Source organism: Ursus maritimus, unplaced genomic scaffold (assembly GCF_017311325.1).
Source record: "Ursus maritimus isolate PB19 unplaced genomic scaffold, ASM1731132v1 scaffold_17, whole genome shotgun sequence".
Classification (NCBI taxonomy): Eukaryota; Metazoa; Chordata; class Mammalia; order Carnivora; family Ursidae; genus Ursus; species Ursus maritimus.
Window position 1 is genome coordinate 30,463,657 of NW_024424119.1, and position 22,047 is coordinate 30,485,703.

Here is a 22,047-nt window from a genome sequence, read left to right on the forward strand (position 1 = left end):
TTCTCAACCATTAGACGTGACCTTGTGCGCCATATTCCTTTGCAGAAGGGAATTAGGTCACCTAATTCCATTTCCATTTCAAATATCTTTTTAAAAAAATTCTTCCTCCCAAATGAGCCTCATTTTTTTTCCTTCATATTTTCTACATAGTCTTCCTTTTGCAAGTTCTTCAGCTGGAAGTTAGGATTCCATAAATATCCCCAAAGTTGGCTGGGGTCAGAGTGAACTTAGGAGAGTTTGATAGGCCTACATGACCCAAACTACTGGGCAACTTCAAAACTAAGATGCTCTCTATTTTGCACATTCAGAATCAAACCTCATATGTCTCCATAAAATGTACTTTTAATTCCAGGCATCGTCTTATTTTCCCTGCTGTATCTTGAGCAGCTAGCGTAGTATCTGGCAGATAGGAGACTTTCACTAAATAATTCTTGAATAAATAGATGGAGGATAATGCTGTGGCTTCAAAGAAACAAATATTTTCAGAGAAGCAAACATATTTGGTTTAGTCTAGGTGACTGATTTTGTCCATTTTGTTCACATTCCAAAGCAAAGCATTCCATTATGTGGCCAGATAAAAATGGGAGCAACACATGCACAGTCAAAGCTAATAGCCATAATATAGATGTGTGGATGATGGGGCAGCAATTTCTGTTACTGTTGATGAGCAGGGCAGATCCAGCTGATGTCTGGAATTCAGGGTGCCAAAATGAGTCAACTTATTCTTCCTGAGGATTACCAGGGTCTTCTGTTGTCACAGGTTTAGGTACACATAGTTAAATCGCACCTGGGTGAGACATAGAATATGTAACAGTGGAGAAAGATTGGTACATGAATGGGTAAATGATCTGGGTTTTGACTGCATTTCAATTCTTAGATTCCTGCTACTATCTCCTCTGCCGTAGGAGAGAACTTAGGGAGAGTCTAAAATCATAAAACCTCTTACAAGATACAGATTCTCCATGTTTGAAGGCATCTTTTGCAAAAACAAAATCATAGTCACCTGAATTGTAACACATGTGAGGACATACATAGTCAGTATAGAATTTCCAGCTTGAAGTACCTATCTTTGGGATGGTCACTGAGATAAATGGAAACCCCCAAATCAATTTTTACATAAAACGATGATTTAACATTCTTTCAGTCTTCCTCAATGCAATGAGATGAGTAATATGAAAACCTGCTCCTTTAGTGGACTTGTTTAGTGTCCCTTATTTCAGGAGGAAAATAATCTGACAGCAACAAAAGTGTATAACAAAGCATTGCCCACCTGTTCTCAGATAAGTTCTCGGATAAGTGCCGCAGTTACCTACTTCATTTGACAGTGGACATTTGAAACAGCCTTACAGATCATTGGCAGTACTCCATTCCAGGAAGAAACTACTGTCCGGTATAAAATCTAGGGATTAAATTTTATTTCAACAACTAGTTCAAATGCCTGTTTTTATGCAGCCATCGTGCTCTCAAGTACACCAAGACATATCCTGTACTTGTTGTAGAGCTGACTGGGTATGCAACTATCTGGGGACTCCCTCTGCTTGTCAGGCCCAGCTCAGCAGCTGCTCTGAGTTGGTTTGGAGATTCTCAGTCTCTTGTAAACTGTAACTGAAGTAAGGTCAGTAGTGGAACTGAGGCAATAAAGGTGATTGTATTGCATCATGGCCCCTTGGGCTATGAGGACAGTTTGTGATTTGGCAAGTTCCACCTGGTAATGAATGTGGGTATTGAGTAGTCTGTCTAGCTGATTCACCATTCTATCCTTGAATCTAATGCACTGCCGAGCTTACGGTTGCTGCATATAGTTGTAACATATATGTGTTGAGTACATGAATTCAGAGCTAAGCAAATTGGTGGTAAAGAATGAGCCAAAAAGAAGAAAAAGATAGATCTCTACCCAAATAAGTCTGTTTGTTAAATATTAAACAAAATTGGCAAGTTTCTTTTGCACTCTGGAGCATCTCAAATCTTTGGTATGTATTGTGAACCCTCAGGAGAAGGATTTAGCAAGGCAGTTTCCCAAGCTTTTTTTGAGTGTAAAACCCTTTGTTCTCAAAGTACTGATTAGCATCTCTCTGCAGCACTTGGACTCATGCATTTAAAAATCAGTATGATATAATGGGCAAAAAAATGTGCTCAACCTGATTGATTTTGCTACATTTAGAGGTATTCGGGGTTGGGGTGGGTGGATGTGCACGTGCACGTGCATGCACGTGCTGGGCCTTTATGACAATTGAGTACATAAATATTTGACTGAATCCACATCTATAATCTATTTTGATAATAAGAATAATAAGTTATTCTGTCAGTTCTGAAGTAACATAAGTCTTGATCCTTAATCTGCCAAACAGTTGCAAAAACAAGTTATACTTAAGATCATATAAGCACATGGTGGGGGTGGTTCTGGTGCATCTACATTCAAAACACCAGGGAGCTTGTTAATTGTTAAATAAAGGTCACTGAACGTCATCTCCTCTCCAGAGTTTCTGGAGACAGATATAGAGAGGCCTAGGTATCTGCATTTAAAACTATCCCAAATGATTCTAAAGCAATTAGGTCAATGGATGACAGTCTGAGTAATACTCGTATAAACAACATCACAATATATCATTACAGTGGTCAAGTGTATCTAGTTTTTCTATCAGAGTTTCTCTCTCTTGCCAGTTCATACCTTTTAGGCATTTTACATTTTAGATCTCCTCCAGTTTTGGAACAGATTGTAGCTGTCCTATATTATGATATAGAGATTTATGTCCTTACAGGATGTTGGCATCCTCTGCATAGAAAGAGGTAAGAAAAGTCTAACTCAGACTTTGCTTGGGGACCCATTTTTACTATTTACGTTTATGGGTAAGATCTTATGTCAGCAAGGGTTGATCTTGTATATTGAGTTGGAAGCTGCAGGAATGGTGAGTGGGGGAGGGATGCCATCCAGACAAGGGAGATTGGGTAAATCCCTTTTGAGACTGGATTCCCTCACATCAGTCAAGCTAATGGGCTGGTAGGATGGTGAAGCATGATGACCAGTGTCATAGGCTCTGGAGTCAAGGTATTCTGACTCTACCACTTAATAGCGCTGGGACCTCAGCAAGTTACTTAACTTCTCTGAGCATTGGGTTTTTTTCTTTTCATTTGCAAAATGAGAATGACAGGAGTATGTATCCTATAGGGTTATTTTTGATGTTTAAATGAGATGGTTTCTGTGAAGGATATAGCCTTGTACCTGGCATATGGTAAGCAATTAAGATTAGCAATTATTATCTTGAATGACAGTGGCCTTGAGTGCCTCTGTTATGTATTCGCCATCCAATTAAATCTAGGGAGATTGGTGATATTGTCCTTAAAAACAAAACAAGAACTATGTCATCTTACATGGAGTAGTAGGATTTGGAGCTCAACGAATTTGGGATCAAATGTTAGCTTCATCTCTCACATTTACAAGCTGTGTGAATTTGGGCAAGTTATTTAACCCATGTGAACCCATTTCCTTACCTGTAAATAGGTATAGAGTACCTAAGGATAAGTGATGGCTGTCATCATTGCCATTAACTTTGAGTTGCTCGGGCACTTGGCATTTCATTGTCCTTGTGGGATCAATTTAAGTGTTCCTGCATTTTTTTTTAAACCTCATTTCATTATGTTGAGTTCATTGAGAAGATTCCCTGACTTCCCAACAGGAACCAGAGAATGCCCAGAACTCAGGCCCAGTTAGAGTTCCAAGATCCATCCCCATCAGGGAATGAATGAGAATAGAAGGCAACCATGAGATGTGGTGTGAAGAGAAACCAGGTTCTAAATCCTAGGCAAGGATGAGCTCAGGTAGGAAAAGAAGCTCTAAAGTGTGCAAGACCAAGTTGGGAGTGAAGAAAGAAAGCAATGTATGAAGCAAAGGTTTTGAAACAGGCGTAGGCAAGGCAGATTGAATGTGTTCCAGAGGCAATGTCTGGAAATATTCTTCAGGCAACTCTCTAGAATGAGAGAAGCCTTTCAAGAAATTTCTAGATGAAGCCCTTGGTGGGTAAAGAAACTGTTAAGGGAACCATGGTATTTTGGACAGTGCCAAGTAGTATCATTATTCTTACTTTCCATATTATACTGTGAGCTCCTTGAGACTAGGGCCTGTGTCTTATTCAATTCTGGTTTCTGAATCTCTAGAAGTCAGGTAGTAAATGTTTAATATGAGTTGGTTTAGAGAGATCAAGGGATCAACCTTGTGTATTTCATTCCCTTCTATTTCTAGGTCATTTATTAAATATCTCAGGGTCCTTTAGCTTGATTATATATTTTGCTGAGAAAGTTTTTCGTATTTTCATCAGTCCAATGTTTTTTGTGATAAGAATTCAAATTTATTTTATTTATCTAGAATAGTTATTGGACAGAATATATTTCCTACTTAGTAATGGTGTGTATATTGTACAGCAAGGGAAATCAAGGAGCATTTTAAAATCTTCAGTATTTTTCATACCATTTTTTTAAAAAAGATTATAAAAATCTATGAAAATAAAAATGGAAAAAGTAATTTTTACTTTGCCAGATAAATATTGTATTACTAGTTTGATATGAACGTGAAAAAGTTAAAACTTGGCCCAAATAAGGACATACAATTTTGGATCGCAATGCCCCCATGTGAGGATTTCTTATAAGTCAACTGGTGTGCCATATAGAGACACATATTTGTGATGTTGTTGATGGAAAATGAGAAAATTTGTGTTACTTAAAGGAGAGGAAATTAGGAGACATTTCTTAGAATCCTCATCATTGTCTCTCAGTTTTCAAAGAAAGTAATCACAGGGTAATTTAGGAATATTTACATAAAATTTTAAAGAACTGTATTATATTACAATATCTTTTTCAAACACCAACATACTTCAACACCTGCAATTTCCTTCATCAGGGAAGATCTGTTTTTCATTCTCTAAGTTGGGAGCAATACTCGGATGCAGAGGTTTAACTCTTGATCAGCAGGACACTTGAAGACAGAGCCTGTGATTAGGAGCTGTCGACTTGATTCTGCCTGGGGGATGCACTGGGGCCTCTAGACTGCAGCTGAGGACTGATAGTGTATGTGGCTTTTTGGTGTGTCTTTAGGATGGAAAGAACTCTTACCATGATAGTTGCCACAGAAGAGATGGTCAAAGTCACTTAATGCTCAATCCCAACTTAGAAGGGATCTCATCTTTCTTACATTTTTTAGCTCTTCTCTATTTTAGAGTGACATCATCACCATCATCCTTCAACCCGCTAAGCATAGAACTTGTCATTTGCTGAATTTCTATAGTAGTTTGTCCTCAACTTTATTTTTTTTAAATTTTTTATTATGTTACGTTAGTCACCATACAGTACATCATTAGTTTTTGATGTAGTGTTCCATGATTCATTGTTTGTGTATAACACCCAGTGCTCCATGCAGTACATGCCTGTCCTCAACTTTAGTTCTGCTTTTCTTTACTGTTGATTGTAATAATAAATTTCAAAATAATGGCAGTTATCACTTACCGCATATTTACTCTGTTCCAGACATGGTGTTAAGTAGTACATACATTTTTTTTTCCACCATTATAATCACCTGTGTCAGGATCATTCTAAGTGTAAGTAATTACTAACTACTTGCAATTACAAAGAGGCTAAGTCCTTGTTTCTGATTTGGGAGTTTTATGTTTTTGCAATGTCTTTTTTCCCCTTAGGATTACTGCATTTTAATGATGATTGCAAAAGACTCCTAAAAATGCTGCAGTCGGTTCTAAAAGTCTTTGGTGGTATTTGTCACCTAAAATTTTCCTTCTGCTGGTTTTCTCAAGGAGCAGACCATCTCTCTGGAGATTGTGCAACTTCAGCTTCTACTGTTTTTCATCCCTTTGGTATTATTGGTATCATTTATTTCTCATTTGAAGTTACAGTTGAAGGCAAAAAACGATGACCGTTTTCAGGATACTCAAACTTCTTTATCCCTACAAACAAATTATTTTGTCTTTACATAAAATGCCAAATTTCATCTGTAGTTATTAGATAAGAATATTAATAGTCCTGGGTAAATGTAAAACTATTTGAACTTCCATGAACACGACTGAACTTCAATGTCAAGGAATTCCACTTTGTGCAGGTGTTGCCACTGTCATCAGAAGCATGGCTGAGTATAGGGCTCTTGACCATCTCTGCTCCCACTCCAGAAGTCTTAGCATTTAATATTTACAAAGTACTTTAACGTCACAAAATCCCATGTAATAACCAAGACTTTATTAGGAGATTTGCTTTATGAATACAGGAAGAAGAGCTACACCTTCATGGGAGCTCTGATGTGTTCGGATTCAGAGGCAGTTGACGTTGCTCCAGGCACAGTAGTGTGTCCACTTTGCACCCGAGGCAGAGGGAGCAGGTGACCGGTGACCTCTGTCAAGTTGTCTTCAAACACTGAAATACAGAAGTCACAACTCCGCCTCCAGATCTCAGCTGCCTTTGGAATGCTTGTGACTATGAACACAAATGAGCCTGTTTCTCCTCAGTGCAGCAGCATTTGTGCAGCCGAGCTGCAAAAACACATGAGGTGACTGGCCTTCTAATAAACTTCAGTGATCTTTTTTCTAATTTTAGGCAGCCTCCACCTATTCCCCCTCTCCCAATATGGATGGACCCCTCAGTTCCATTTCAGCAGGTAATGCTCAAGGTCCTAGGAGAGGAATCTGTGTGTGTATATGTATACACAGACACATACCCCTAAATATGTAGTGTATGTGTAAACACATTGAAAGAGGTCTGGAATTACATCAATAGTATCGTAAAAGTGGCCGTATATATACATATAAAACCACACTCATATTACTTTGAATAATTGAACCATAAAATGCACACTTCTTGAATACTCTGCAAGAGAGTTTCTTTTTTTTTTTTTTAAGATTTTATTTATTTATTTGACAGAGATAGAGACAGCCAGCGAGAGAGGGAACACAAGCAGGGGGAGTGGGAGAGGAAGAAGCAGGCTCATAGCAGAGGAGCCTGATGTGGGACTCGATCCCATAACGCCAGGATCACGCCCTGAGCCGAAGGCAGACGCTTAACCGCTGTGCCACCCAGGCGCCCCTGCAAGAGAGTTTCTATATGGTTAACTAGCACTTACTCTGCAAAGAATGTAAACCCTATAAATCCTACAAATCTGTGTAGGCTCACACAATCCCAAATGCCCAGTTCTGCAAACTTCCAGCATTCTCCCATGGAAAGGGGGAAGTAAAGGTGATTGGCGTTTGAACCAAGAACAGCAGGTATAAGGTACCCTTATTTATGAATTGGCCCTTGGGATTTTAAAAAATCTGAGTAAATGATTCATACAGTTAGAAGCTTTTCTGACTCATTTTCTGCCGAAGGCACAGGGAGGGTGTAGTGGTGGTGGAATTGCTCCTGAGCTGTGCGATCGTAAGGCAGGGTTGTTGGGAAAAGCCTGACCCGGGACCCTGTTATGGATTGGGTGCTCTGGGCCCAGCACTTTGATTCAGGGTGTATGGCATTCCAAAAGCTGTAAGCATGGAATCACAAATACACAAAAATACCAGAGTACAAGAAATGAGATAGAAACTCCAATTATTAATGCCAAAAAAGAAAATTTTACACATTATTTAAGGATCCACAGTAAATCAGCTATATCCTGGTAATGGAACCACATAGCTTGGGGACAAAAAAGTATGGAGGCTTTTCATGCATGCATTTACAAATCTTCTGAATTTTGAATTATGTGAATATATTATCTACTTTAAATTTTAAATAAAAATAAAAATTTTAAAAACTTTCCAAAATCTTTTCTGCCAATTATTTTACACTCCCCCTGCCAAGAAGTTAATGTGTGATGTGATGTGTGGCAGGGCCTTCAAAACTGAGTGTCAGTGGCAGAACAAAAGTTTTAAAACAGTCCTGTTATTATTTCTACTGAACTTTTGAGGGAAGCCCCATACAAATTTGATTCAAGAAATACAAAAGATTAAAAAACCCAATAAAAAGAAGGAAAATTATGAAAGATTGTCCAAGAATTCTCTCCTAAAATAGCTCAGGGTCTAGATTTTTTTTTACACCTGAGGTTTAGCCAACCTTTTAAATGAGTTATTTCTATGCTAAACTATTCCTGTTCATGGAAAAAGTTGTTTTTTAATACATTTTATGGGATAACTCTGACATCAAAACCTGATAAAGGCAGCATAAAAAAAGAAAAATACCTGCCAATTTCCCCCTTTTCTTTGAACAGCAGCAGTTTTTCATAGCTTCATTGGCCTAGTCTATGCTTGTCCGCTACTGGGAATGAAGTTCAGAAGGGTCTGTCAGAGATGCTGTGTGTTCTTGTCCAAAGATTGTATAGATGAAACTTAAATGCAGATAGGAAGGAAGGACAAAGGGGGGAGAAAATAGATTATCAGCTCAAGCCAAAGGTTAGATTTCCTATTATTTACTTCTGTTACAAACTAGATCCCCACAGAAGTCTTCCCTACAATACACACATGCATGCACACGTGCACATACGCACACAACGCACACACACACACATCACACTACACACTACACACAAACCCACTTCTCTGCTTGTTTCATACATTTCTACCTGTATACACCTCTGTAGAGGTCTTTGGTATTGTGCCCATTGCTGCCAGTCTGCAAAATGTGTCAGATGGTGCATTTCCCATCAACTCCTCAGCCTCCTCTTGTCCTCAGACTCTTCCTCTCCAAGCTAGGAGCTTGTTTCATTTGCTTTCCAGGTAAGCTGTTCTTTCTCAGGAACACATCTCATATCCATTTTCAATGGGTTCCATTAATCTGGTCCAGTTAGTACTGTTCTTCCAGGCATCTATTCCCAATTTCTTATGTGTGGATCCTATTTGTACATTTTGTTGGTCATTTTCTTGGGAATTTGGGGAAGGGAAGCCCTTACCATCATCTTGTCTGGAAGTATCTTTACAGCACTTCATTAAATAGTGTACTTGTACATTTTACTAAAACTGATTTTTGATTCTTTGAGGAGTCCCTCTGACCACAAAATGAGAAAATGAGAGCACACTTTTTTGTTTTCGTAGTACATTTTATTGTGAAAGCAATTTGTTGATTTTACTTTGAGCATAATTTCCTTCTTATAGAATGAGAAATAAAGAAAAAAATATATTTCCTCTATTTCTCCTTCACATGCCTCAAGTAAATGCTCTTATTACTTTTATTTGTCTTCCTCTTGCATTCTATGCAGAACAATTGTGTCTGTATAATTATTCTTGCTCTTGTATAAAGAATTAACAGTGATTCCCATGCATCTTTGGAATTCCATTTCTTATCTTTTATACCACATTACTCTCTCATAACCAGTTCTAGCTGCAAATCTATTACGAATTATTTTATGGGCAATTTATTCTTTTCTTTCCAAAGTCTAAGTATGTTTTTTTTTTCCTATTACCACTACGTGACAAATGTTTCAATTTATAATTTTCTAGGAATTCCTTTAATGTCCAAAGCATCTGATAAAATACACGTGGGATCACAAGCTTCCATTTGCTTCAGTACATTTTCAATTATAGATAGTGGAGTGCTTAGACCTTCTGAGCTCCCAGAACATATATAATCTCCCATAACTGCAGCAGACCTCCAGCTGCTTCTCTCATCGCTCAAACTGGGGGTCTCAGGTGGATCAGTGTGCGAGATAGTCCACGTGGGATTTTAAACTGTTTGTTTAGAATTACAGATTGATGCTTGCCACCACTGCCTCTCAAACACATTCTAAAGGAATAATAAAAGCTCTAGCAGCCTGGTGTATTTTCCCTGCCACCCCAACATAACTGTTAGAGAGGAAACATCACGGTGAAGTGGAAATATTACAAACTCAGAGTCAACAGATCTGGATGGAATAAAGTTTTACTACTTATTACATGCATGACTTTGGACTCTGCCCTTACCTTTTCTGAGTCTCAGTAAAATGGGGTTTATATTAGAAGCTACCTCAGAGCCAGGACCATTGTGAACATGAATATGGTAATGAAGGAGCCAATAAGTGAGTTTTTATGAAATAGAGTGAAATGTCACAATGCTCGGACATGTGTCAAAGTGTGCAAGATCCATAGGCCCTGATTTTAGAGGCTGGTGGTGAGGGCCAGCCCTACCCATCATCCTTCCCCAATCCCCACTCCCATCAGTGGCTGTCGTTTTCCTCTGCCAGCAATTCCCTGGCTCACTCTTGAGGACAGGTTTCTTCTGAAACAGAAGCTGAGGCCTGCAGTGGGCTCACTCTCAGCACTGTTCCGCTTGGGACATGTTGATTTTCAAAGCGTGAGTTGTCCAGCGGGCAGTTAGATTTAGAAACAAGGAGCTCAGTAAGCTTAAAAATCAACGGAGAGGACTTGAACCAAAGAAATCATCTCAAATAGAGAATCAGCCTTTTGTATTAGGAGGCCTATTATAGCATTCTTCACAAAAGAAGAAAAAAATTATAGGGGCGCCTGGGTGGCACAGCGGTTGAGCGTCTGCCTTCGGCTCAGGGCATGATCCTGGCATTATGGGATCAAGCCCCACATCAGGCTCCTCCGCTATGAGCCTGCTTCTTCCTCTCCCACTCCCCCTGCTTGTGTTCCCTCTCTTGCCGGCTGTCTCTATCTCTGTCGAATAAATAAATAAAATCTTTAAAAAAAAAAAGAAGAAAAAATTATAGAGGCCACCCAAACATCCAGTAATAAAGGATTAGTTAAGTACACTGAAAAAAAAATCACTTGGGATATTATACAATTTCAGTGGTTAAATTTATGGATACCTTAGGTAATTCAGAGAACAGGTTGTAATGCTTAGCAAAAAAGCAAAATGAAAAACTCAGTATACATTTTGATATCAGTTATGTAAAACAATTTTGTGAAAAAATAAAAAGTTCGGATGAAGTACACCAACACGTTAACGGTAATTGTCTCTGGGTTGTGAGTTTAAGGTGATTGCAATTTTCTGAGTAATTTTCTATACTTTCAGATCTCCAGTCATGGCCATATTTTGTAGGCAGAAAGGGTAGCTTTTGCCAGAACACTGACTGGGGTTTTACGAGGGGTTTTAAAACGTGGCATTATCTTGAAGAGTTTGGCATGGCCCAGGGTCAGCCCTCAGGCTGTCACCTTCTGGTGTTATCAGAAGGTCACTTGCCTAGCCTGTAATCAGAGCAAATGAAGGTGGTTAGTCTTGAGAGATATTTTATCATGGCCAAGGGGAAACATAATAAATCACCCGTGCCCACAGCAGAAATCACCTCTCCAATGATGGGAAAGCTTGCACTCCTCTGCCTGAACAGTGCCGAACGAAACACGGTCAGCCTCTGGCTCTGCCTTTCTCTTTTCCATGCATTATGCTGACCCTTCTCTTTGCATGTAATTAATTAGGTTTTTGCTTACCAAATAGTATCACAATCCAGTCAGCTTCCCTCAGTTCACTCCCAAGTCACATCTGTTTCTTTTCAGGCATTTCTGGTCCACTTCCGTCATTGACTAGTCCTGTTCTTTGTGTGTAAATCTTATTTCCAAATTCTTAAAAAACACTTTAATATCATCCTAATGTACTGGGAATGGCATATACTCATTTTCACAATGGGAAAATAACTTTTGAGAAGGTGCAGAGAATGGTTTGTTTTATAAGCACACCCATGAATGCACTTGTGTGTGTGTGTGTGTGTGTGTGTGTGTGTGTGTGTGTGTGTGTTTTAAGCAATCATGCTAGAGGCAATCCTCTGGCCATTGCCAAAAACATTCTTGATTTTGTCATTTTAGCTTGATCACCTGCCTTATTGTTCAAATTCACAATGATTTTTGGCTGTTTCCAAATTACTAATCGACCCTCAGAGGGCATAGAAACTATCTTTAAAAATCTACAATAGGCTCTCAGTCAAGATCCATAGAGCAAATGAGGAGATTACTTACACTGGGTCATGACAGTTTTCCTGGAACAAGGGTCCACTGGAAGAGTAAGACAACCGGGAATGTCAGCTAAAATATCAGTTGGTAACTTAGTGGCACATCTCATCATCACTCAGAACTTGACGTAACCACAGCTGTAGGGGACACTTCGAGTCACTTCGCCTAGGCTGGCTTCTAGTATACAGCAAATACAACTGTTTTATGGCTTGTGAGAAGGTCTTCATCACCTTTAATCCCATAGTTTCAAGAAACAATTAAGAGAAAGAAAGTACCCATTTGATGGGTACTTACCATATTCCAGATAAGATAATAAGATATTATTTTATCAAATATATAATATTTATTTAATTTTCATAGCAGTCATCAAAAATATGTTAATATCCTTATGTTATAGAAGATGAGACTAAGTTTATAGAGGTAAACAGTTTGCCAAATGTTATTTTTAGTAAATGTTGCTAGAATTCAAATCCAGTTTTCCATAGCTCAAGCTTGCTCTGTGACCCTGTAAAGTGGATTTCTCACAAGGTTTATTCTTGACTGTTGGGAAAGGGCTTTTTATTTTCCATTTTGGGAGTCTGGGAATTCATGCATCACACAAAGGAAATTTTGTCCTCATAATATTGGTCCCCCTCATTCTGTGGGGGTGAAGGGTAGGCAGTGGGGGGGCGGGTGTTAGAGGCTTGCAGTACCAGAGAGTTAGTCCGGTGTTAATAGGGTGACCTTTTATGAGATACTTAGGAAAACATCATACTTTTCCCAAATGCAGATTTCTACTTGAACTTAAGAAGGTGCAAACAATAATAATAATAATAGCTTACATTTATTGAGTCTTTTCTCTGTACCAGGCCCTGTGCTTAGACCTGGCATGCAATAGTGGCTAAAAATAGGCTTTCAGCCAAAAATATGCCTTCCCAAGGGACAAATCATTAAATGAGCGGTGGACCAAGATGGATATTTAATTATGGAAAATAGGACTATAGAGTAAATATTACATATATATTTTACATAAATATATTTATATATAATTGGAGACTGGGGGCATAGGCATCTCTCAAGACAACATTAAGGAATCAGTAACAGCTTCCCCAGGAACATGTGACTGCCCTTCTTAGCTATTGTGCTCAGAGAAGTAGATGAGAGCTGTTGGAAAGAGTCTAAGTTATACAGATTCAGTCCACTTGTAGCAATAGCCATAGGGATCTGGCAATAATAAGTGCAAATTGCATGAAAATGTAAATTATGATGATTAGAAATTGATGCAGAATTTGGCTATGAACGTGAAAATTTCTTTTTTGTTTTTGTGGGTTCTTTTCCTTTTGTGAACTAAGGATAGTGTTTCCCCAAAGCATCCTGGCTCACATGCATTCCTCTGTCATGTTTGCAGCATGTAGCACTGATACATACATACATCTATATGTGGACCATATAAACTAGAGGTGGCTCTTTCTCAGATAAATAGTAATGGGTTTTCACTGTTGTGTCATTCTAAATTTAGCAGTGAAGGATCTCCTCTAATTTCAACAAGTGAGTTCACTCCCATAAAGGCTTCCTTGCGTTTTCTGGGGTGTAATTCTTCTGTACAGTCATTCTGTTCTCTGTGGACTTGATGCCGCATTCTTTCCTCAGGCAAGCATCTTATTGATCGTCCTCAGGGTTTGGCTAAATTAGACCTGGGGAGTGTGAAATTGGTGAATTCACAGTTCTCGTGTCTCACTGTGACTCTATTAGGTCACCTCTTTAGAGTCTGAATTTAAGTAAATCTATGATTCTGGGTAAACCATGCTAGTGAGAAAAAAGTTACTATACACATTGTCAAGAAACAGGGCCATGTTGGTTCTAATAAAAATAAAGTGCACTGGTTTTCCAAATTAGTTTTATAGTAACTTCAGTGGCATATTTTTATAATTCCATAGATTGTACGAAATACTTTGTGTACATTGTATCATTTAACCGTATTACTTAGGTATTACTGTGCTCATTTTGCTGGTGAGAAAATTTAAATTCAGGAAAGTTATAATTTATTTGTGATCACAGAATCATTAAGAGGCAAAACCCTAAGTGTAAACCTAGTCATATATTCCCAAATTCTGTGCTCTTTCCTGAAGATTACCCTGGTTTTTCTGTGAAAAGACTTTAAAGTCAAGTAGACCTGCTGATATTGTATGGGACATTTTGAATTAGGTAATAATATAATAAATTAGTAATTGCAATATGTATTGCCAAGGAAAGAAAAAAGTTAGTTTGATGAATATTCTATAAAATGAGCCATTGTTACTTATGGGTCCCTAAAGAAAAATCTACCCTCAGGCTTTGGGAAGAGAAAATAACTAGCCAGGCCTTCAAGAAAATATGCAAAGGTTTAACCTCATAGAGTGTTTATTAGAAACTTCTGGTTGGCTTCTTGGAACACAGCTGAATGGGTGGTTATAGAGCCAACAAACAGAAGTTATTTTGACCCACACCCCACCCCATGTTTGTATTTATTGAACACCTACTATGTGCCGGGTTCTGTGCTGGCTGCTGGGAATAGAGCCATGAAGAGAACCCTGTCCTCACAAGGTGGGGAGAGGAAGATCTGAGCTTTCTTCCTCTTCTTGTAAAGGCATTAATCTCATCATGGGGATTCTCTGTGCATGATCTCAACTAAACCTAATTACCTCCCAAATTACTAAACTAAACCTAATTACCTCCTACCTCCTAATGTCATCACACTGAGGGGCAGGGTTCCAACATATGAATTTGGGGGGGACACAGACATTTGGTCCCTAACACAAGCCATATATATTGTCATTGAATTTATAATATCTCAGTGAATAGGTCTTACTTTATTTTATTTTTGCAGTTCAGATTTCAAATACTACATCATAGAATTCCAGTAAGCAGTTCATATCACAATAATTCCTTAGTTTTTATTGTGATGTTAACTGGCATGTGCCTGAATCACACGCTTTAGATCTCTTCAGTTTTACAGAAGGCAAAGTTTGTGTTATCTAGGACATAATCTATACAATCATTTAACAAAAAATGAAAAGTATAGTGTAGTTTCTAAAGGAAGCATTCCCCAAATGTGGAGGATTTCAGCTGGCATCCACGTTCTTTGATAATCTCTAAGATCTTCAGCAGATAGAGGACTTTATTATTTTCAGAGTGTTAGCTGGAAGTAATTTGTAAACATAGTGTTTTCTATCACAATCTTATTTTTACATTGGTATTTCCGGTATCTACTTGCTGTTTTCCTTGATCAGAATCCTCCCTAATGTTGACTAATGGCACAAATGGGGCAGAAAATGGAGACATTGAAAGGGCATGTGTATATTTTTAGCTATAAAATTCTCACCGAAAGAGTTGAATGCTTGAAATACAGTGCGAATATAATTGGATGCTTAAAACTGAACACAAACATAATTAGTGCTAGAGTGGATTTGGTTCCCAGTAAAAATGTAAATGATTTAGTTTAAAATGTTTGGGATAAAAATATTAATTCTAGGTTGTGAATTTAAGAATGCATTTGATAACAAGTATTGAACAGGTGAAAGTATAGTTCAAATAAGGTGTAAATATTCTATATGTGTGCTTAAAAGCAAGTGGTTTTGGTAATGTTTAATATTTGTGCTGTAATTGAAATTACTCAAGAAATGTATCACATTTTTTATAAAATACATTAAATTAGTGTGGTTTTAAAATTAGAGTTTAAAGGCAAAATATAGTAATAATTATAATTGTGAATAGGACTTAAAATATGAAAAAGAATATATTTATTGGACATGAACCTATGTAATTTGAGAATCACCTGGCCCTTGAGCATCTTGCAGAGGTGGAGATGCTGATAGCATTCAATAAGGACTTGATGAATAACTAAATAAATATTTAAATATATATTCTTTTTAGATTTTTCCCCTTATGTCTGAAATGATCTTCCCTTCAAAAGAACTCCAAACAAACCTAATTAAGGGATGTTTTTTTTTCACTAATACAGTTTTTTTTTCTAAATTATTGTTGAATTCTGTATGTTGATAGTGAGCAAAGAAGATTATCTGGACCATTTTTATTTTAGAAATTCAAGACACACATGCTTCTGGATACCAGAATGAGGAAATAGTTTGATAAAAGGGGTAGAGCCTTGTGAACAAAATATATTTATTAAACACAACTGGGATTAGTTGCTTTGTGCAAGAGACTACTCTTACCTGTCTGAACTATAGTAATATTCTCCCATATAACCAGCAGCCTGCATTCGAATAATTTGAAAAAAAATCACTGGTTAGCCTTAAACATGCATGAGACTTAAAATTTAACAAATTTGAACCATTATATTTTTTAAATTACTTTATATCTCATAGTTGGGTGAAAGAAATAGTTTTTCTAGGTAAATAGATCAATGAAATAGAATAGAGAGCCCAGAAATAGACACACATAAATATAGCGGACTGATCCTTGACAAAGGAGCAAAGGAAATACAATGGAGCAAAGATAGTCTTTTCAACAAATGGTGCTGGAACATCCACACACAGGAAAATGAATCTAGACACAGACCTTATGCCCTTCACAGAAATTAACTCAAAATGGATCACAAAACTAAATGTAAAATACAAAACTATAAAATCCCTAGAAAATAGGAGAAAACCTAGATGACCTTGGATTTGGTGATGACTTTTTAGATATAACACCAAAAGCTTGGTCTGCGAAAGACTGAATTGATGAATAAGCTATACTTCATTAAAATTTAGAACTTCTGCTCTGTGACAGATAATGTCAAGAGATGGACAAGACAAGCCACAGTCTGGGAGAAAATATCAGCAAAAGACACATTGGATAAAGAATGGTTATTCAAAATATACAAAGAACTCTTAAAACTCCACAATAAGAAAACAACCCCCTAAATGGGCCAAAGACCTTAACAGACACCTTACCAAAGAAGATATATAGGTGGCAAATAAGCATGTGAAAAGATGCTTCATATTATGTCATCAATGTAATGTAAATTAAAACAAGGTACCACTACACACCCATTAAAATGGCCAAAATCTGGAACACTGACATTACCAAATGCTGGTGAAAATGTGGAGCAACAGAAACTCTCATGTATTGCTGGTGAGAATGGAAAATGGTATAGCCACCTTGGAAGAGTTTGGTGGTTACAAAACTAAACATATTCTTACCATACAGTCCAGTAATCGTGTTCCTTGGTATTTATCCAAAGGAGTTGAAAATTTATGTTCATACAAAAACCTGCACGTGGGGGCACCNTGCAATGGAATACTACTCAGCCATCAAAAATGATATCTTGCCATTTGCAATGACATGCTGAGCAAAATAAATCAGTCAGAGAAAGACAAATACCCTATGATTTTACTCATATGTGGAACTTAAGAAGCAAAACAGATGAACATAGGGGAAGGGAAGGAAAAATAAAATAAGATGAAAATAGAGAGTGAGGCAAACCATAAGAGATGCTGAATCTAGGAAACAAACTGAGGGTTGCTGGAGGGGAGGGGGGTCGGGGGGATGGGGTAACTGGGTGATGGACATTAAGGAGGGCACATGATGTAATGAGCACTAGGTATTATATAAGACTGATGAATCACTGAACTCTACCTCTGAAACCAATAATACAATATGTTAATTAATTGAATTTAAGTAAAAAAGGAGTAGTACACTCTGAAAAAAAAACTTGCACATGGATGTTTATGGAAGCTTTATTCATAACTGCCAATACTGGGAAGCAACAAAGGTGCCCTTCATTAGGTGAATGGATAAATAAACTGCTACATGCAGACAATGAAATACTATTTGGTGCCAAAAAGAAAGGAACTATCATGCCATGAAAAGACCTGGAGGAATCTTAAATACACATTACTAAGTGAAAGAAGCCAATCTAAAAAGGCTGCACAATGTATTATTCCAACTATATGACATGCTGGAAAAGGCAAAACTATAGAGACAGTAAAAAGATCATTGGTTGCCAGGGACTGGGGGTTGGGGAGGGATGAATAGACAGAGCACAGAGGACTTTGAGGGGACTCCATATGAGACTGTAAGTATGGATATATGTTATTATACATTTGTCCAAACCCATAAATGTACAACAGCAAGAGTGAACCCTAAGGTAAACTGTGGATTTGGGTGATTATGATGTGTCAATATTGGTTCATGAGTTGTAACAAGTGTACCATTCTGGTTGGAAATATTGATAATGGGGGAAGCTATGCAAGTGTGCAGGCAGATGGATATGGGAAATCTCTGTATATTCCTCTTAATTTTGCTGTGAACCTAAAACTGCTCTAAAAAACAAAGTCTTAAAAAAAAAAACCATTATAATCTTATTCCTACTTTCATCCCCATGTTCTGGTTTTCTGCTCCCCATCACCCTCAGTCAGTATCTTTACTATGACAATAAATTTGTTGCTTTTTCTTAAAAAAGTAATTGTTCTATAAGATGTTACTCTATATTATAGCACAGCTAAAAACATATTCTTCAGGTGTCTTATGGCTAGTACATATGATTTTCTTACATTAAATTTGCAGTGTAAAAAGGTGACAATGTCCTAAAATTTTTGCATGTGATTAGATGTTTACCCCATGGATTCTTCTAAAGTCAGAGAAGAATGCAGCAGTCATTTATCAAATCTCATCTGGTATCTCACCCAAATACACTGCCTTATGGGACACATTGTGTTTTAGAGGATTTGGTCAGTAGTGCATTAGATCAATAATAACTGTGTTTACCATGTCAAGATACCATTTCAAGTATGTAACATATGCAAGTACCTACATATGCTAACTCAGAATGACTCTATAGGGAAGAGACGATTACAATTCTTTCTCTCCCTGTTTTAAAGATGAATAAATGGAGGCACAGCAAAGTTAAGTAAATATCCCAGGATCAGAAAACTACCAAAGGCAATGCACAGAATGTTAAACTGAGGTAGTCTGGAAGCTGAGTAGGGGCTTAATCTGCACAGCGACCTGCACCCCAGGACTCAGTGGGTGACAATCACTGGAGGTAAGTGGGCATCTGTATTGTTGCCCAGCCCTGTGGTTGACTTTGATGTATATTTCTGAGTCAGATAAACTAGGGTTTGAATTTTGACTCCCATAGTTATTGGCTGTATGAAATTGGACAAGTTATTTCATCTTAATCTCAATTTCCTTACAAATAAGATGGGAAGATATTTACTTTAGAGTTGTGGGTGAAGTAAATGAGTTCTTATATACGCAGCACTAGTCCAGAGTGCATTTTTAGTAAAGAGAAGGTATTGTTACTATTCTGGAGAGTTTACCAGATCTTTTTATGCTCAAGTAACACTCTTTGAGAAGCATTCTTTGGCAGGGATAGAGCAGTTATTTTATCGATAGCTTTTTATTTGGGGCCTACTTTCAAATTATGCTTTCTCATTAATTCAAGAAGAAATAGATGCATAGTCCATGTTTTGTTAGAACTTCCAAGAAGCTCTTTGACATATTTCAGAAGAACTCTTAAAACAGTATCTCACAGAAATATATTGCTTAATGGGACACATTGTATAATAGAGAAAATGGCCCCATGCCAGTGAGTATCCTGGATCTCTCTGGGTCCCTTGATGAATGGGAAGCAGATGCTTAGTCTATGGACAAGTCCTTGGGCACAAAAGATAAAAATCCAAACAAGACCACCTCATTTGGACCTGTCGCCTGTTAGGAAAGACTCCAGAGAGCACTGACTGATGTAAGGAGATAATATACTGGAATATGCCAGTGCCTTTATGTTCTATACACTACCTTTCCCCAGTTCAGCTAAAGACACTCATTACTTTAAGAATGATTGGATTATTATAAAAGAGAAACTGTTCCATTTTTGTCTTCTAAATTTAGCAGCCCAATTCCGAGAAATACTTGTGAAAGACAAATCTTCTGATGTGCAAGATCCAGGCTGTTTGAGAGGAAAAAAAGCATTTCAGAAATCCAAAGGTAAAGCCCTGAGGGAGCAGTGCATAAAGTTAATCGATACACAATAGAAATTAAGAGGATAGATGACCAGTCAGAAATCCCCAACCTGGGACTGACAGCGAAAAGAGAAAGGACCCTGGGGAGGAAGCCAGTGGGCCCCATGCTTGGAGAGTCTTCATTGTAGGAGAAGGTCTGATGGAACACCCCGTCTCTACTGAAATGAGCACCTTCCAAGGCCAGAACCATGAAGTTATGAGGTGTCAGCTTCACCAGCAGACTGTCCATCACAATTTGAGTGGTGGGTACTGCTGAGCTCCAGCAGAAGTAATGCTCTCTCTCTGCCTTGACACTTCACTCGGCCCATCTAAAGCAACTTGTGTGGCTAATCTTCCACTTTGTCATCACAGAACACTCATAGCCTCTATGAAAAAAGAAAGTAGGGTCTTGGATTTATTACTGGAAGTGTTGTGCAGTGAAAGGCCTTCCCAACATCCGGACCTAAGCAGCTGAACAGAATTAGCTTTCTTTTTCCCCGGTTGGGAAAATAGCCAAACATACTGCAAGTTTTTGAATGTACAAATTATAACCATCATGCCCTGTGAAGAGCAAACATAATGTACTTTGTAAGAATGATTTATGTCCTGTTTTTCACAGTAAAGTTAGTCGCCTTGTTAGCTTATGAGTAAATAGTAGGAAAACCATTGAGCGGCAGAGACTATGTTTAATAAGAGGCAGCTAACTCTTAAGTGGGAGGAAAAGCAACGGTAATAAAGGATGCATTATTTGATTTTCCATTGCAGAAATCATTTTGTGACAAATTCTGCCTGCAAGGAGATCATCTTTCCTGTTTAACTTGTAGGAGATCATTTAGAAAGTTTGCTGGACTTGGCTGTATGGATCATTCAGCTCCCAAATACTTTTACAGGTATTGTTCCATTTATTCCTTTTTATGCCCTCATGAAGAAGAAAGCAGATATTTGTAAATCCTACATTACAAAGGTTGAAGAGTATTTGTAGGGTAGGGAAACTGAGGAACAGAAGAACTAATTGACCTTGGCAAAAGCTATTGCCACAGATCCCTTTTGACACCAAAAAGGTGGTATTTATAATCATTTGATAAATGCATGTATGAAGAATGTAGATTGTTCTGAAATGAATGGTTTCAAAGTTCTCTGGGAATGTTGCCGAATCTGAATTTTTCCAGGAAATAAAATATACTATTCCCATGCAATTTAGGACTTTGGAAGGAGAACAACAGCTTTGATTTTATAATAAAATTATTAGTTACTCATTTTTCTTGAAGGGGATTTCAATTGGAATTTGAAGGGCTTTTATGCCCACGTCAAAGCTATTATGGTAAATAATTCTTACCTAACACTTCCAAGCAGTAGTCACTGCTTCAGTCCTTTCTGTCTTTAGACCTCTTTCTCATCCCCTTTCTTAGCATAGACATGTACGATTTAAGTAACTTTATAGTTGTCTAATTTGCTGATGCTGGATTCTTGGAAGAGTCTTGGAACCACAAGGTAAGGAAAGCCAGGATCCATCTGGAGACCTTTATATGCTCTCTATCATGTGATGAATGAAGAAGATAGGACATGGATCAGGACAAACATCTCTGATTTGGGAGTGAAGATTGCATGAGTAAACATATTCCTCCAGTAATAGCCCCAGTGTTTGCACACGTTGTGAGTAATTATGGTGATGTGGGTGGAGGTGAATGGCAGACTAAAAAGGGTTTTAATGGATGATGTAGCTTTTGTGCCACACATAAACCTATATAAAAAAGGTATCCTTTGAGTCTCACAATATTCTATGAAATAAGTAGGGAGGGTATTACCTCTATTTTATGGGTGAAGAAACTGTGGCTCAGGAAGGTAAAATGACCTGCCCAGTGTCATACACCCAACCATCCCTATTTCTCCCTGTTGAAAAAAATATAACATGGGACTCAATGTGAGAATTCTCCAAGAGAAAGTTGAAAGTTTTGATAACACTTATCTGTAACTCAGTTCATTGCATGGCTATGGGGGAGGCAATACTCAAGGGTTCCTTTAATTGCTGGGGCAACGGGAGTCTCCAGTGATATTTTAGATTATGAGTTCAAGTGGGAAGGAACCTCAAACTCAAGGTTAAAGCCCAGTATTGTAATCTAACATTAACAATAAATGGCCTGGGTAGGAGACATCAGCTGGTGCATTTTCACATTGACGTAAACAGCTAGAACAGA